This window comes from Henckelia pumila, chromosome 3, assembly GCF_033568475.1.
Source record: "Henckelia pumila isolate YLH828 chromosome 3, ASM3356847v2, whole genome shotgun sequence".
NCBI lineage: Eukaryota > Viridiplantae > Streptophyta > Magnoliopsida > Lamiales > Gesneriaceae > Henckelia > Henckelia pumila.
The window spans coordinates 107,908,359-107,927,846 of record NC_133122.1 but is presented as its reverse complement, the minus strand read 5'-3'; positions in this window follow the sequence as shown (position 1 = coordinate 107,927,846).

Sequence of the window (19,488 nt, the reverse complement as noted above, 5' to 3'; positions counted from 1 at the left end):
CATGTCAAGTTCTAAGAAGGAGTTCAAACGACTCAACAAAACTCAAAATAGATCATTCGACTCGACCCTACAACACGGTGTCTCACGTCTATCGTCACACCCCAAGCTAACCCAAACGACTTGGTCCAGCTCCTGATCCTCCTGTTGCAAAGTACACATACAAACAAAGACAACAGCCGGATAAACCGGTTAGAAATATAATTTCTAAGTAAAAGAGACAGGCATGCAATATCAAGTAAACACCTCAGATCGAAATGTAATAATCAGTAACAAATCAAAATGAAAATGAATAAATGCATGACTTCAAAACTCGGAATTATCAAATCAGATAATCGAAATGTCAATCAGTATTCGGTTGGGATCCCGGGGCCAAGTCTTCACAACAACTCACCGACACACCCATTCGGGGTGGATGTCGTTTAACTCAACCCCTAGACTTCAGAGCAACTATAAGAAGTATTCTGGCACTTGGAAAATCTCGAATTCCAAGGCCACTCCAATATAGCTCCCTAAATCGTCTAATTTCAAAACGAATCGAATAATCGGCTCAATATGAATGCAAGTGCATCAATAACTAAATCAAGTTCACGCAAGCAAATAAACAAGCGGTATGTGATTTTCGGGAACTCGAGAATAAGTCGATCTCGAGTATTCGTTCCCATTCATTTCAATGTCGACTTTTACCTTTTTCTCAAAGCTTCAATCAATCCTGGCAAACAAGAGACAACTCGATTCAACTCTAAACAATTCGAAACTCAAAGTCGATAAATCAAACAATCTATACCGTCTTCCAACTCTTCAATTAGTAACCGATCTCCAAGTCCTCCAATCCCAATCTCTAGTCAACTGTCAAAACATCGAGACACAGATTCGATATCAACTCGGAGTTCAAACTCAATCAAATTTGATATACAAATCAAACCGAACCAAACCGATAACTCAAACTCGATTTCGACGGCATAACGACTATAAATCGACTATCCGGAAAAACTCAAATCATCAACAACAATCATAACAACTCAATCATCACTACAATCCATCAAAACAACTCAAATCCAACCTCAATCTAAATCACCATTTTCAAAAATATGCCTCTAAAATCATATAAAATCCAAACTTTGTTCTTTTTCCAAACCGACTTCGAATAAACGATCTATACTAGCTCAAGAACGACATACTCCAATATTATAAAATTTTGACAACTCAACAAAATCGAAGTTCAAGAGATCGTAGAAAAACTTACGTCTAAACGGATCCCTTGTTGCGGTGATCGTGAATCTCAACTCAGAATGAAAATCTAACGGTCGGATCGAGCAAATCGAGCGGAAAGAAAGCTCAAAAAGGCGATGGAAATGGCTTGCTTCAGTACGTACAAAATGGGAGGAGGAGGGAGGAGAAGAGATTGAGTGAAGTGAAGGGGGGGAATGGCAACTTGCAAGGATAATATAGAAAAAAAATCCCCTTTTTACATTTCAGTCCTTTATTTCTCCAATCTTGCAAAGTAACCCCCTGCTAAATATCAAAACGATCCTCAATCACTAAAAACTCTGATTATCTCGATTAAACTCAATTATAATAAAATCGGGGCATTACAAGTGATTAAGGGATTAATCGACGCTAATTAAATAGATTGGGTACCGGACGGATCGGAAGCTCCAATGCAGGATCGGACGTTCCGATCGAGATCGGAAGCTCCAATGCAGGATCGGAAGCTCCGATGGTATTGCGTTAGGCATGACGTGTGGCAGGATCGGAAGCTCCGATCACCCCTATCCGAAGTCAACCAGTGATATTTTGACACGTGGCAGATAATGATGTTCGGAAGCTCCGATGGCAGGATCGGATGTTCCGATCGAAGATCGAAAGTTCCGATCGAGGATCGGAGGTTCCGATCGAGTATTGGAGGTTCAGATCGATGTCTATAAATAGAAGGCCGAGGCTTCACTTTCAATTGCCAATTCCGAGAATCCCTCTCTATTCCAGGCATATTTGAGTAGTTCTAGTCTTCATAGGCTTGACCCGGGGGTTGGCGAGGTGTTCGATAGTCATAGCGGAGTTGTGCCTAAGTTCTGGAGGCATCGACATCAAAGGGCTACGACGAACGAAGGTATAGCTTTTGCTTCCTATAAATATTTAGGAGTATGCAATAGCTTAGTTAAGGCTTTTAGAGCACTTTAATGATAGTAGTATCATTTGGCAGTGTAGAGAAGACTATAGGCGTGGACCTAGAGTTGGTAGAGCTTGCACTTATTTGAGGTACGAAAGTACTGTTCGAGATATCCTGACTGAGTATGCATGTATTGTTGTAGAACGCGGCGTTCAGATCAAACAAGATTGATACCCGGTGCAGCGGAAGTTTAAAATTTTTATTATATGGAACGATTCCATATTGGGTATCACATCTTTACGATTAAATTGTGTGTGTAAAAATTCAAATAACGATTATATAATTTTTACCTTTAATCTCGAATCGAGATTCTGGACACCAACAGATTTCTCTGCTCTTGTTGTATCTCCCTGGAACCGATGGAAGAACAGTTCTTCTATCAGGTCCACGAATAGAGATTTAATCCCTCTGATAGATTGCACTAGAAAATCTATCAGAAGTTTTCTACGAAGAGAGTTAACGAATTTGATCCGTTAAACCAGACTGTAATTCAAAATCACAGGCTGGAATTTTTCTCGAGTAGAGAGAGGGAGAGGGGGCGGCCACTTTAAGAAAAATAGCTTAGGGTTTTCGAAAATTTTGTGCCTTGTTTTGTGTAATTTCTGTACTGCAATAACTTATTTATAATGTAGGCCACTAACAGCTTAGGGCCCATTAGTCATAAGTTCAGGCCCGATAAGCAAAGCCCGCATGTTCAGAAATTAATATAAAATTCATCGTGACTCCGATTGATAAACCGATTTTACCAATGTGCACAAAAACCATTTCTGCACCTTTTAAAGTCAAGATAAATTTTTCTGAATCCGAATTCAGTGATTTCCAAAAATGCCTATCACTATGTCATTTTAGGAAATCTCACTCCTCTACTCTTAAATAATAAGTCCAACTTCTTCGTTCATTAAATTTAACTCTTTAAATTTAACTATCTCAACGGGGATTAAAAATCCATTACACTGTGTGACCCTCAATGGTTCAGGGATACAGCTAGCCGTGGGCTCACAACTCCTTGTGACTCGGAACAACAATTTCCGACTTGCCCATCGAATCATGGTATGAGCGCCTAGCAACATCGCCCCATGATTCCCTAGGTATCACTGATAGTGCCTACAAGAACTAGTTGATTTTGGTTAGCGTACAGTACGGTCCCTTCATCCATATATCCCGATCGAATCAACAACCATTGGTATATCGAGAGTCGCTCGAGATTCGATAACTATGCAATGCATCTTGAAGATCAAATAGTGACATCGCATGTGCTACTAAGAAACCAATTCTTAAATCACATCATGTACTCTGGCCAGAGATTCGTCACACTAATATCTCCTCAGATCGCATAGGATATCCACACTCGCAAGTATGTGGTGAATCCTTGACAACAAAGCATCGACTCCTACATGTGTTGTAAATGTACCCAATCCCGACACCTGATGACCCCAATAGAGTCGGTAAACGAGTCAAAGCACAGTACTAGCATATAGAGTCTCAATGATGTCTCAAGTAGTAAGGACTAATGGTGTACAACCAAAACCGCGGACTATATCCACTCGATAAGTGATAACCACTTGGAAAGTCCGGATAGGGTAATTCGATCATTCATCATATGAATATCCATTTGCATGCTTCGAACATCTCTATGTTCCCTACCAATGAAACGTGGTACTCTGCATCGCAAATGCTAGTCTCACACTCGAGCGATCCTTATCCTTATTATCGGACGGCTCAATCGACTAGGAACAGTTTAGAATATACAGTGACTATAAGATGTGTTTCATGATAGACATCCCCATGTTCTACCACATCTTACATACACTATAGTATATTCAAGGTCTTTATCAAAACAACAATAGTATATCACAATATAACAATATGAAGAAAGATAAAGTCATTGCCATTAATAAAATTGTAAATTATATTAAACAAAAGATTGTTTATACAAAGAGTCATTAAAGCCCTTAGCCACAAGTTGGCTCACTGGGCACCCACTCTTTCAATCTCCCACTTGCCCTATAGCCAACTAGTCATACTACGTAGACCCATTGCTTCGCGATGTTTGTCAAATAATGGTCCTGGCAAGGGCTTAGTAAGTGGATCAGCGATATTGTCTGCAGAGGCCACTCTTTCGACAGTGATGTCTCCTCTTTCCACAATCTCCCGGATGATGTGTTATTTCCTCAGTACGTGTTTGGATCTTTGATGAGACCTTGGTTCCTTTGCCTGAGCAACGGCACCCGTGTTGTCACAGTACACCGGGACTGGACCAACAACTTCAGGAATGACACCAAACTCTTGGACGAAATTCCTCATCCAAACGGCCTCTTTAGCAGCAGCTGATGCTGCAATGTATTCTGCCTCAGTGGTGGAATCCGCTGTGGTGTCCTGCTTGGAACTCTTCCAAGAGACAGCACCGCCATTGAGCATGAACACAAATCCAGAGGTTGACTTCGAGTCATCCACGTCACTTTGGAAGCTAGAGTCGGTATAGCCTTCCAATTTTAGTTCTCTTCCTCCATATACCATGAACATATTCTTAGTCCTTCGTAAGTACTTAAGAATGTCCTTCACGGCTTTCCAATGCATTTGACCGGGATTAGCTTGATATCTGCTCGTGACACTCAGAGCAAATGCTACATCCGGTCTGGTAGATATCATCCCATACATGATACTACCTATGGCTGACGCATATGGTACATGTGTCATTTTCTCTATCTCTTCATCAGTCTTGGGACACATAGACTTGGATAGAGAAACTCCATGACACATGGGTAGATGTCCTCTCTTGGACCCATCCATTTAAAACCGTTTCAATATGGTGTCGATGTAGGTTGATTGAGTGAGTCCTATCATTCTCTTAGATCTATCTCTATAGATCTGTATCCCAAGAATATAGGATGTCTCACCCAAATCCTTCATCGAAAATCTACCTGATAACCATATCTTTGTTGACTGCAACATCCCTACATCATTCCCAATGAGTAGGATTTCATCAACATAAAGTACTAAGAATGTCACAGCATCCTTAACTACTTTCTTGTACACGCATGGTTCCTCCGGATTCTTGATGAAATCAAAATCTTTTATTGTTTCATCAAATTTTTGGTTCCAACTTCTTGATGCTTGTTTTAGACCATAAATTGATCTCTGAAGCTTGCATACCTTATGCTCGCTTCCCATGGATGTGAACCCCTCAGGCTGCTTCATATAGATTTCTTCCTTAATGTCTCCATTAAGAAAAGCAGTCTTCACATCCATTTGCCATATCTCATAGTCATACCATGCAGCTATGGCAATAAGGATTCTTATGGACTTGAACATTGCAACTGGTGAAAAGGTTTCATCATAGTCAACTCCTTGTCTTTGAGTATAACCTTTTGCCACCAATCGCGCCTTGTAGGTCAATACCTTACCATCAGGCCCAAGCTTTCTCTTGTAGATCCATTTACACCCTATTGGAACAATTCCATCGGGAGGATCTACTAAAGACCAAACTTGGTTTGTATGCATCGAATCTATTTCCGACTGCATAGCTTCAAGCCATAAATTTGAATCCGCATCAGAAATTGCTTCCTTGAAGTTTCTTGGATCACATCCAACATCGGGTTCATTTTGATCCCCTTCAAGAAGAAGACCATATCGAATAGGAGGTCTAGAAGTCCTCTCGGATCTTCTAGGTATAGGCGTGTCCAGCAATGGTTCCTGAGGTGTAGGATCGTTATTTTGTATTTCGGGTTCTTCTCGAATTTCTTCGAGTTCCATCATCTCGCCTTTCTTATCCAATAAGAACTCCTTCTCCAAGAAGGTGGCATTCCTTGAAACAAACACCTTTGTTTCAGCAGGATAATAGAAATAATATCCGATTGAATTCTTCGGATACCCTACAAAATAACATAAGCTGGATCGACTATCGAACTTATCTCCCACTGTCCGCTTCACGTAAGCAGGACATCCCCAAATCCTCAAGTACGAATACTTAGGAGATTTGTCATTCCATAACTCGTATGGTGTTTTGTCCACTGCTTTAGTGTGGACGTTGTTCAACAACAATACCGCCGTTTCAAGTGCATAGCCCCAAAACGAAGGTGGAAGCTCAGTGAAGCTCATCATGGATCGAACCATGTCCAACAGAGTTCGATTACGACGCTTCGATACACCATTCAGCTGTGGTGTCATAGGAGGAGTCCACTGAGAGAGAATCACATTCTCTTTCAGATAGTCCAAAAACTCGGTACTCAAGTATTCTCCACCTCGATCCGATCGAAGTGCTTTAATACTTTTACCTAGCTTGTTTTCTACTTCAGCCTTGAATTCTTTGAACTTTTCAAATGCTGCTGACTTATATTTCATTAAATATAAATACCCATACCTTGAATAATCATCAGTAAAGGTAATGAAGTAGGTGTGGCCATATTGAGTCCCAACTCTAAATGGACCACAAACATCTGTATGGATCAAATCCAACAGATTTTGACTACGCTCAGGTTTCCCCTTAAAAGGAGATTTAGTCATTTTTCCTTTTAGGCAGGATTCACAAGTAGGTAGAGAGTTAATATCAGACATATCAAACATGCCCTCTCCCACTAGCTTGTTCATCCTCCTTGAGGAAATATGACCTAGCCTAGCGTGCCAAAGGTTTGCCGGGTTTTGGCTATCGATTTTCCTTTTGTTTGTTGTTGCCGGTTTATCAACATAATTTATTGGAACGTCTTTTAGTTTTAAGTTGTATAGATTGTTTTCAAGTTGTCCATTTCCAATTAAACATTCATTCTTGTAAATATTGCAAATCCCATTCACAAAATTGCAAGAATAACCATCTCTATCAAGCATAGAAACAGAAATAATGTTTTTAATTAAATCTGGAACAAATAAAACATCTCTTAAAAGTAACTTAAAACCGTTCTGCAAAATTAAATAAACATCTCCCACGGCTTTTGCTTCAACTCTGGAACCATTTCCGAGCCTCAGCTGGGTCTCACCCATCCTAAGCCTGCGACTTCTTGTCATCACCTGCAAATCATTGCAAATGTGAGATCCACATCCGGTATCCAATACCCAAGAAGTAGTATTAAGTGAAACATTTATTTCAATATAGAACATACCCTTTGCAGTTCGCAACTGCTCTAGATATTCCTTGCAGTTACGCTTCCAATGACCGGGCTTCTTGCAGTAATGGCAAACATCCTTGGATTTTTCCATGTTTGAAGCCTTTGTCTTGTACTTCTTCTCGGGTTCGACTTTCTTGGGTGGGGCAGAACGTTTCTTACCCTTCGTACTTGGCCCCTTCTTAGCAGAAGAAGAGGAGCCCACCAGGAAAGCCGGTTTATCCTTCTTTAATGTGGATTCATATGTCACAAGCATATTGACCATCTCTTCAAGGGAGGCCTCTATCTTGTTCATATTGAAATTTACCACAAATCCGTCAAACGAAGAAGGAAGAGACAGAAGTAGTAAGTCCACGTTGAGTTCATGCTCCAACACCAAATCAAGGGTTACCAAGTTCTGTATGAGCCAAATCACTCGTACCCCATGATCACGGACCGAAGTCCCTTCACGCATGCGACACGTCATTAGCTCCTTTACAGTAGCGAACCTTTCAGCCCTCGATTGAGCCCCAAAAAGTTCCTTGAGTTGAACGTGAATGTCAGCAGCATTCACGGTGTCCTCAAATCGCCTCTGGAGTTCATCAGACATCGAGGCTTGCATATAGCATTTGGTCTTGATATCATGGTCCCACCATGTATCAAGTTTGGCTAACTCCTCCGGACTTACATCAGCTGGTGCTTCCTTCGGAGGAGATTTCTCTAACACGTAGAGCATCTTCTCCGAAGTCAAGACAATCTTCAACTTACGGAACCATTCCGTATAGTTTGCGCCAGTCAACTTATTTTGTTCGAGGATCGAGAAAAGTGGATTACGCGAATTCATTGTATGAAATACTGAAAAGAAACAGACAAATATCAGTGATTGTTTAAGCAATTTACTAAGACATAAAATAGGCGAAATTTATTTTATGAATCTCACTCCCACTATTTTAACGATTTCACTACCCTCTAGTGAAAACGGGAAACTGTTTTTCTTAGTGAGAACATGGAGTCCAATTGACAAACTTATAGTCCCGAATAATATCAGCCAACCATAATTTTCAAAAGGTAGAGCCCAATTGCTTCCAAAGCAACCTCCACGTTTTTACCTCATGCCCAATAAGGGCCCAATAATATGACGCCGATTATTGTGACATGTCAAGATGACCCATCAATATTAAGTTGTGATGCACGGTCGCCATGTGGATCCCCCAATAATATGAGCCGATCCCATGGGAGTTCCACCCAACTTACAACATGTGTCGATCCAATGTACAGCTTTTCGACGAACGGGCCCCCCCAATAATATGAGCCGGACCGTATCCGCGGGTAGCATCTCATACATTGATCGTTGATGGAAGTAGGAACATTTAAACAAATTTAAATTTCCTTTATTTATCTTGATATCAATTTTAAATCATATTTAAAATGAGGGATTTTTAATTATAAAAATTTGTCTCGTCATTTTTAAAATTTTGTATGCTTGTCGGATTCACACAATTTAGTATAAAACATGCATACAACCATAATATCACATATTATATAGGATGATCGATTCCATTTCTAATCGACCCGTGGTTGCCAATCACGAGTCTTAGTCCAATCCTAGGTAATATGCAGTATGCAATGCAATCCTATTACATTTGCTTCCAATTTACATTTCTTCTGTCTTTATTGTCTGCTGGGCCCACCTCCATCTTCAAATCTTGATCTCTCACTAAATCTAATGTATTTACAATAAATAACAATGACAAGTAGGGGATACATTTTTAAGGGATGGGAACGGGCCATAAACCAAGCCCACTTTTATTACATATGACATTCATATTGGGCCATAAACCAGGCCCATTAATAAAACCAACAACAATAAAACAAATGTAAATTCCTAACATACACCTACAAAATTGGTCATGGCAATCGATCATCCTTATCCAATAATATTTAATTCAAAATTAATTTATTGGATAACATGCAATGGCAATTTAAATTTAAAAAGATAAAATCATATCTCATACATAAAATCTTATTTTACATATAAAATCATATTTTATCTTTTTATCAAATAAAATCATATTTTATCTATAAAATCCAATTTTATACATAAAATCATATTTTACTCAATATATCCATAAGATCATATCTTATCATCAATTGTACCAAAAATTAATTAATTTCAAAATTCAATTAAAGGATAAAATATTAAAATTTTCCAAAAATTCAAATTTATCCAAAAATCAATTTTAAAATTTTCGGACTCGAACAATTCGATCCGACGCCTCGTGGACCAATCAAAACAATTTTCGATCGGACCAAAAATAGAATTTTAACATATTAAAATTTAATTTAAAATTAAAAATAATTTTTCCCGCGAGCCGCCCGGGACGTTCCTGGGCCGGGCAGCCCGGCTGCCCTTAGGGCAGTGACGATCGCTGCCCTGGGCAGCGCAGCGATCACATCGCTGCCCATGGGCAGCGCCGAGCGTTGCCCTGCGCAGCGCCCCGCGCTGCGCCGGGAAGCGCCGTGCGCCGCCCTGTGCAGCGCCCAGCGCTGCGCAGGGCAGCGACCATCGCTGCCCCTCCCGGGCAGCGATCCAATCGCTGCCCGGGTTTTTGCCCGAAAAAAAATATTTTTATTTTAAAATATTTATTTTGTTTCAAAAACCGAGGCTTAAAAAAATTTTTTTTGTACAATCGATTTATTTAATCGCTTGATCTGAGCAACCTGGCTCTGATACCACTGTTGTAGAACGCGGCGTTCAGATCAAACAAGATTGATACCCGGTGCAGCGGAAGTTTAAAATTTTTATTATATGGAACGATTCCATATTGGGTATCACATCTTTACGATTAAATTGTGTGTGTAAAAATTCAAATAACGATTATATAATTTTTACCTTTAATCTCGAATCGAGATTCTGGACACCAACAGATTTCTCTGCTCTTGTTGTATCTCCCTGGAACCGATGGACGAACAGTTCTTCTATCAGGTCCACGAATAGAGATTTAGCCCCTCTGATAGATTGCACTAGAAAATCTATCAGAAGTTTTCTACGAAGAGAGTTAACGAATTTGATCCGTTAAACCAGACTGTAATTCAAAATCACAGGCTGGAATTTTTCTCGAGTAGAGAGAGGGAGAGGGGGCGGCCACTTTAAGAAAAATAGCTTAGGGTTTTCGAAAATTTTGTGCCTTGTTTTGTGTAATTTCTGTACTGCAATAACTTATTTATAATGTAGGCCACTAACAGCTTAGGGCCCATTAGTCATAAGTTCAGGCCCGACAAGCAAAGTCCGCATGTTCAAAAATTAATATAAAATTCATCGTGACTCCGATTGATAAACCAATTTTACCAATGTGCACAGAAACCATTTCTGCACCTTTTAAAGTCAAGATAAATTTTTCTGAATCCGAATTCAGTGATTTCCAAAAATTCCCATCACTATGTCATTTTAGGAAATCTCACTCCTCTACTCTTAAATAAGAAGTCCAACTTCTTCGTTCATTAAATTTAACTCTTTAAATTTAACTATCTCAACGGGGATTAAAAATTCATTACACTGTGTGACCCTCAATGGTTCAGGGATACAGCTAGCCATGGGCTCACAACTCCTTGTGACTCGGAACAACAATTTCCGACTTGCCCATCGAATCATGGTATGAGCGCCTAGCAACATCGCCCCATGATTCCCTAGGTATCACTGATAGTGCCTACAAGAACCAGTAGATTTTGGTTAGCGTACAGTACGGTCCCTTCATCCATATATCCCGATCGAATCAACAACCATTGGTATATCGAGAGTCGCTCGAGATTCGATAACTATGCAATGCATCTTGAAGATCAAATAGTGACATCGCATGTGCTACTAAGAAACCATTTCTTAAATCACATCATGTACTCTGGCCAGAGATTCGTCACACTAATATCTCCTCAGATCGCATAGGATATCCACACTCGCAAGTATGTGGTGAATCCTTGACAACAAAGCATCGACTCCTACATGTGTTGTAACTGTACCCAATCCCGACACCTGATGACCCCAATAGAGTCGGTAAACGAGTCAAAGCACAGTACTAGCATATAGAGTCTCAATGATGTCTCAAGTAGTAAGGACTAATGGTGTACAACCAAAACCGCGGACTATATCCACTCGATAAGTGATAACCACTTGGAAAGTCCGGATAGGGTAATTCGATCATTCATCATATGAATATCCATTTGCATGCTTCGAACATCTCTATGTTCCCTACCAATGAAACGTGGTACTCTGCATCGCAAATGCTAGTCTCACACTCGAGCGATCCTTATCCTTATTATCGGACGGCTCAATCGACTAGGAACAGTTTAGAATATACAGTGACTATAAGATGTGTTTCATGATAGACATCCCCATGTTCTACCACATCTTACATACACTATAGTATATTCAAGGTCTTTATCAAAACAACAATAGTATATCACAATATAACAATATGAAGAAAGATAAAGTCATTGCCATTAATAAAAGTGTAAATTATATTAAACAAAAGATTGTTTATACAAAGAGTCATCAAAGCCCTTAGCCACAAGTTGGCTCACTGGGCACCCACTCTTTCATGTATTATGTGACTGCATGGTTTATATGTCATTGATTTATGCTGCATTGATCGAGCAAATACTACCACGAAAAATCAACGTAAATATATCTATCAATTAAGTTCGAATAAATCGCAAGTGCACGATTCAAGTTATAATATAATATACTGAGTACGTGTATCGTCCTCAGGGACTAACGAAAATAATTTGTCTTTTCAATTTTTAACTACACAAAGTATCAAAAAAGTGATTTGTGAATTAACTAACATCTAAAATTAAAACTCAATATAAATTAACTTAAATTTCACAACCAAGCCAACAAATCTCAGAGTGAAGAATAATAATTCAAAATTATTTTTTTGGAATTTCGATTAACCTTTTCCCTAATTGAACTGGACGATTGGAACTTAATTTATTTTTATAAATTTAACAGAAGTTCCTATAACCTTGACATTCTCTCTCGAGGTGATGCCAAACTAATCAAATCAGTGAAATAATTAAATCTCTCTAATTATTTATCACGACTGATTGCTTTGCGTTCTATGAATTCTACAACTTTCAACCTGGTGGTCTATGGCTATCAACATGTACTAAATACCATATCTCTATGCATATTTTAAGTCCATGGATTATATCATTCGTCCTAATTATAAACCTATCTCTCGACAGCAATTCATAATTTACGAATCTATGTTAAGGGTAGCTAATCATCAACATAGAAAGAAAAACATGATAAAATCAATTATAAACATAAATCAATTCCCAATACGTCCGGTGATTCAATCACACTACAGTGTTTCCGGATTAGGATCCCCTCAATTCCAACAAAATAATAGTTTAGCTACTAGAATTCATTACAAAAATTCAATCTCCAAGATGTTTAACATAAAAATTAAGAAGAAGAAGAAAAGGAAAAACTCCCAACGGAGAAGAGAAATCTCCAACGTTCAGCCGCCAGTAGTCTCCTGATATTCGTCCTGTGTAACCCTCAAAAACTAAAGAAATAATTGTATTTATAGTTCCCCAGAATCCTCTCCAAAATAAACTCTCAAAATAATAAAAAAAAATAAAAAACTGTGCGCCGCGCCCGCGAGGTAGAATATGGCCGCTCGGGCGCCTCGAAATTCCTTGCGCTACTGTTTTTCTCAACCGTGTATGCGCCCGCGCGGTAGAATATGGCCGCCCGCGCGCCCTTCTTCTTTTCCAGAATTTTTCCTTTCTTCTTGTTCTATCTGCATGGCCTCTACTGTGCATCACCTTCCCACCAAGTATCGGCATTTCTTGGTGATTTCCTGCCATAAAAATAGATAAACTAGAGGAGTGAATACGAACATAATAAAACAATAAAAAGAACAAGAATGGAAAAGAACGGACAATAAGTAAACGAAACGAAAGCAAAAAAAACACAAAACAAACAATAAAAACACATAAAAACGACTCATATCATGCATTCATTTGCATACTGAGCTATCTCCTTCGAGATGTCTATTTATAGGGTTGTACCCTATCCTGTTAGTGGATGGACTTCCATGGCTTTGGGTTCGGTAAATCCACTGGTATTATGGTATGGGAGCCACATCCTGAAGCGACGGCACAACGTGCTATATACCAGGGCCCGGTCTATCTCTGTTATCTGATCCTTGACCTCGAGTTTATAGGGAGTTCACTTTGCATGCATGTATACTCATACTCTCGTACTGAATATTTTATGCTCACGTCTCGTACTCTGTGTTTCTGGACACCCTATTCCATGGGGCAGGTTTGCGATTGGATGAGGCGGGTGGATCCAAGAGGGGCTAGGCAGTGGTTGGCCAGCTGGAGCTTCGCTTAGGTTTTATTTTGTTGTTATTTGGATTGATACAGCTGTTCGATCTAGTTGTATAATATTTGGGTATTTACAGATTCCTTGCCTTGGGATTGTATAATGTTTATGGTTTCTGCAGCTTAATTCTGATTACCATTTTGATTAAGTTAATTGCATGCCTAAGTTCTATTTAGTAGGTAATCCGGGTACGGGTCACTACATTTATGGTATCAGAACATGCAAAGTATTCTTGGGATTTAGATTCTACATAAGATAATTGTTAGGTTAATTTTGTAGATGGCAGATCGTGACGACCAGAGTTCTCATGGCAGTATTGATGGGCGTTGGGGTGATGCCGACCGGGAGCCTCGTCGGGAACGCCGCCATCGTCATCGAGATGAGGACCGTTTCAGTGTTCGTCGATTCTTACAGATGGGGCCTAAGCCCTTGGTTGGAGGTGAGTCTCCGGAGGATGTGGAGAACTAGTTAGACCGCATGGAGATGACTTTTCAGACTTTCCAATGCACCGAGGAACAGAAGATGGAGACCCTGGGTTATCTTCTGGATGGACGTGCACGCAGGTGGTGGAGGTTTACTTCTGCACCTTTTGTTGTAGCGAGAGGAGTGTCCACCTGGGCCGAGTTCTGCACAGCTTTTCAAAAGCTGTATTTTCCTCCTGAACTCCGTCAGTCGAAGGCGGGCGAGCTACTCAGTCTGCGACAGGGAGCCATGTCTATTGATGAGTATCAGCAGAAGTTCTTTGGTCTGTTATCCTATTGCCCCGAGATAGCTGACAGCTCTGGGATGAAGTATAATCTGTTCCTTCAGGGCCTTAACCCTGAGATCCACGAGCGTGTGGCGGTTGACGATGACATGTCCTACGAGGGTTTGGTGAGTCGTTGTCAACAGGAAGAGGAAAGCATTCGGCGGAATAGGTCTTTCTCTTAGTCGAGGCCTGCTAGTTCTTTGGGTCCCCGTGCACAATCTTTCAAGAAGTCTGGATCTACTTCTTCTTCCTCTGGCTCTGCTGGTGTTGTTTGTTTCGGAAAGAAGGACAAGTTTGATCACTGTGGGAAGAACCATCCATCCGACAAGTGCCATAGAGCTTCTGGAGCTTGTTTTTATTGCAGTGAGGTGGGTCATATCCGGAGGGATTGTCCACTATCTGGGGGAGGCGGTTCTGGTTCTGGTTCAGGATCTGGTTCTCAGGACAACGTTCAGCAGAGGACGCAGGGACAGCCTGCTGGGAGTTCTCATTTGAGGCCACGAGCTTCTGGTCAGGTGTTTGCCCTGAGACATGATCAGGCAGTGGAGGAGAATGAGAAAGTCATCGCAGGTACATTTCTGCTTTATGGTATACCTGCTCTTGTACTTATTGACACTGGTGCATCTTATTCCTTCATTTATGCACGTTTTGTTAAGAGGCATAAGTTACCATGCATTGCACTAGACGCAGTGATGTATGTTTCTACTCCAACGGGCCGATCTGCTTTGGCTAAGCTTCTAGTGATGGGCTGCCCTTTAGAGTTTGAGGGGAACATTCTGTTAGCGAATCTCATGGTTCTTGCGATGGACGACTTTGATTGCATTCTGGGAATAGATATGTTGACTACCTATCGAGCTTCAGTGGACTGCTATCAGAGATTAGTATGCTTTCATCCGGAGGGGAGTGATAGCTGGTTTTTCTATGGTGAGGGAGCACGACCCCCGATGCCTTTGGTATCAGCTTTCAGAACCTGTCGAGCTCTAGAGTCTGGCGGGAAAGGCTACCTTATTTATGCAGTTGATTTGTCCGCTGAGAGTATTGGGATAGAAAGTATTCATGTTGTGGATGAATTCCCAGATGTATTTCCTGATGAGATTCCGGGTTTTCCTCCTGTTAGGGAAGTCGAGTTTGGCATAGAGTTGATGCCGGGTACTTCGCCTATTTCTCGAGCACCGTATCGCCTGGCTCCGTTAGAGATGCGTGAGTTGAAGAATCAGTTACAGGATCTTTTGGACAAGGTGTACATTCGTCCTAGTGTATTGATAGTTGCATTTTTTATTGCATTTGTAATGTCATTTTGTTGTTGTTTTGCATTAGTTTACATGTTTTATTTTAGCATTTTGTTCGTATTGCATTTTCCGTGTTTGCATGATGGGATTCTTGTTTTTGTGGTTAGGTCGCTTATTTTGCGGACTAAGATGGAACCTCGGAGGAATGGAATATGCTGAAGAATTCAGGAGAAGTCATGCCGATCGATCCGCAGAAGTTTGCAGATCGAGCGACACATTTTTTATGCGAGGCAGAGAGTTTATAATTTTTACGCGGATCGATCCGCCGATCGATCCGCAGAATGTTGCCAATCGAGCGGGCGTCTTTTTTTCGGAAACATTATTTTAATTTTGGTAACTTTCTTATTTTAGTTCCTAGCCTCTATTAGACTCTTAATTCCGTTTTGGAGGGATTATCATCAGACTTTTTGGGGGGATTGCGTTGGAGGCTAGGTTTTGTTCTTGAAGATTACTCTCTAGTTTTCTTCTTTTCTTTAAATTTTTATGAATTTAATTATGAATCGTTGTAGCTAATTTTTTAATACTTGGTTAAGGAAGATGAAGCCCTTGATTAATTTATTCGTGAGATTTGTGTTTTACAAAGCTTGATTATTGTTGAGTATCAATAATTATTCTGATTTATTTCATGATTGTATGTTTGATTATTAGTTTGATCACCTGATAATTCTTATATAAAATCTACTGCTAAATTGAAGTTTGAATCCGTAATTGTTTGAGCTATCTGATTTGCGAAGCAACTACAATTAATAATCGTCCGCTTGTGAGATTAGGAATTGTAGGGATAATAATTGACTAGGCTAAATTCATCCGCTTGTGCATGGGTTGTCTAGATTTATCAGTTTCACTAGTTTGCATGCTATCGTGGGTTTAAATCTAATCGCTTGTATTAGGTTAATTCATTGGTAAGGGTTATCTTAGAACGCTTGTGTCTAGTTAATTACAATTAAGGTAAAACATGAATTTAATTTCCAATGATGAATATTCGATGTGAATTAATTATTTTTAGAGAATCAATGATCGAGTTAATGATTTCAAGGGTGTAGTCGATCGATACCAAGTCTCGTTATTTTATTGATTTTCTTATTTTAATTCTTGCATCATAGTTAATTCTAAAATTCCCAAATCCTCTTTTATTTATTTCAAGTATTTTTAAGAACACAAATAAATTTCACTTTCCTCGTGGGAACGATCCCTACTCTCGCTACTACATGTTATTTAGTTAATCTGAGTTGGGTTAATTTGGGCGCAACACGACTAAGCGTTACCAAATTTTGGCGCCGTTGCCGGGGAACGGTGTTAATTTTTTTGTGTTCTTTTTCTTTTTAATTTATTTATTTTATTTTGTTTTGATTCATCTCATTTTCGTATCTTTTCTTTGTTTCTAGTTCTCTCTAGTTCATGCTTTCAGGTGATTTTACGGAGGAAGACTTTCTCTACGATCCGAAAATTGAAAGAAACTTGCATAGGCGAAGGAGAGAACTTCGAAGGCAACAACAAGAGGCAGCTGTTCGAGCTGCTTTTCCAGAAGAAGAAGAGATGGCTGAAAATGCGAACTTGAGTCTTAGACAATTGGGCACTCCAAATTTGAATCAACAACCCTTATGCATTACTTTTCCCCCCTTAGAAAATAATGCTACATTCAAATTGAAATCTGGATTAATTCACTTGTTTCCTTCTTTCCATGGTCTTCCATGTGAAGATCCTCATAAGCATTTGATGGATTTCCATGTAGTGTGCACTAGCATGAAGCCACATGGAGTAACAGAGGAGCAGATCCAACTTCGAGCCTTTCCTTTCTCTTTGAAGAGTGCTGCTAAGGATTGGTTATACTACTTGCCCTCTGGATCGATTATAGCCTGGACTGACATGAAAAGAATTTTTCTTGAAAAATATTTCCCAGCGTCGAGAGCAGCGAACATCAGGAAAGAAATCTATGGAATCAAGCAGATGATGTGGGAATCACTTCACGAGTATTGGGAGCGGTTCAAAAAGCTATGCGCTAGTTGCCCGCAACATCAGATAAGTGAAAACCTCAAAATTCAATATTGCTATGAAGGTTTGCTATCTCATGACAGGAGTATGCTGGATGTGGCTAGTGGAGGAGTTTTTGTGGACAAAACTTTGGTGCAAGCAAGGAACTTAATAGAAAATATGGCTGCCAATTCTCAGCAATTTGGCACCAACAGAATTGATCATGCACCCAGGAGAAACAACGAGGTAAATGTCTCTTCCCTTAAGCAGCAATTAATTGATTTAACGACTCTTGTGCGTCAGATGGCTGTAGGGAATGGACAGACTGCGAAGGCATGTGGCATCTGCGCTGCAATAGGACACGCCACTGATATGTGTCCTACACTTCAAGAGGAATCAGTTGAACAGGTAAACGCTACTGGCGGATTTTTTGGACCACCACAACGGAAATATGATCCGTATTCCAACACGTACAATCCTGGTTGGAAGGATTATCCCAATCTTATATACGGGAATCAACAAGCAAATCAACCTGGACCTCAGGCTCCACCACAAAATCAAGCTTTTAGGCCACCCTTTCAACCACAACAGCAGGGCCCTCAAAAATTCCTGCACCAGGTGAGTTTCTTAAAAAGATAGTTAAGGATCTTGCAACTAACACTGTAGTGACCCTTACCCGGATCACCTACTAAACAAAACTTAGGCATGCAATTAACTTAATAAAACAGATATCAGAATAAAACTGCGGAATCCAATAACATTATACAATCCCAAGTAAAGGAATCAGTAAGTATCCAATAATATACAACCAAATCGAATAGCTGTATAAACCCAAAAAACAGTAATAAAACCTAGACGAAGCTCCAGCTGGCCAACCACTGACTAGCCCCTCCTGGATCCACCCTCCTCGTCCAATCGCAAACCTGCCCCATGGAATAGGGTGTCCAGAAAATACAGAGTACGAGACGTGAGCATAAAACGCTCAGTGCGAGAGTATGAGTATACATGCATGCAAAGTGAACTCCCTATAGACTCGAGGTCAAGGATCAGATAACAGAGACAGATCGGGCCCAGGTATGTAGCACGCTGTGCCGTCGCTTCAGGAGGTGGCTCCCATACCGAGATAACTGTGGATACGCCGGACCCAAATCGATGGAAGTCCATCCACTAACAGGATAGGGTACAACCCTACTACAGACATCTCGAAGGAGATACAGCAAGATGCAAATGAATGCAGCATAATATCATGGCATATAAATCATGCAGTCACATAATACATGCATACTCAGTCAGGATATCTCGAACAGTACTTTCGTACCTCAAAACAGTGCAAGCTCTACCAACTCTAGGTCCACGCCTATAGTCTGCTCTACACTGCCAAATGATACTACTATCATTAAAGTGCTCTAAAAGCCTTAACTAAGCTATTGCATACTCATAAATATTTATAGGAAGCAAAAGCTATACCTTCGTCCGTCGTTAGCCCTTTGATGTCGATGCCTCCAGAACTTGGGCACAACTCCGCTACGACTACCGAACGCCTCTCCGACCTCCGGACCAAGCCTAAGAAGACTAGAACAGCTCCAAAAGGACTAGAAAGAAAAGGAGAACTCGGAATTGGCAAAGAGAAATGAAGTCTCGGCCTTCTATTTATAGACAACGATCGGAACGTCCGAACTTCGATCGGAATGTCCGATCCTGCCATCGGAGCTTCCGAAGATCCTGATCTGCCACGTGTCAAAATATCACTTGATGACTCCGGATAGGGGTGATCGGAACGTCCGATCCTGATCGGAGCTTCCGATCCAACCACACGTCATGCCTGACGTAATAACATCGGTGCC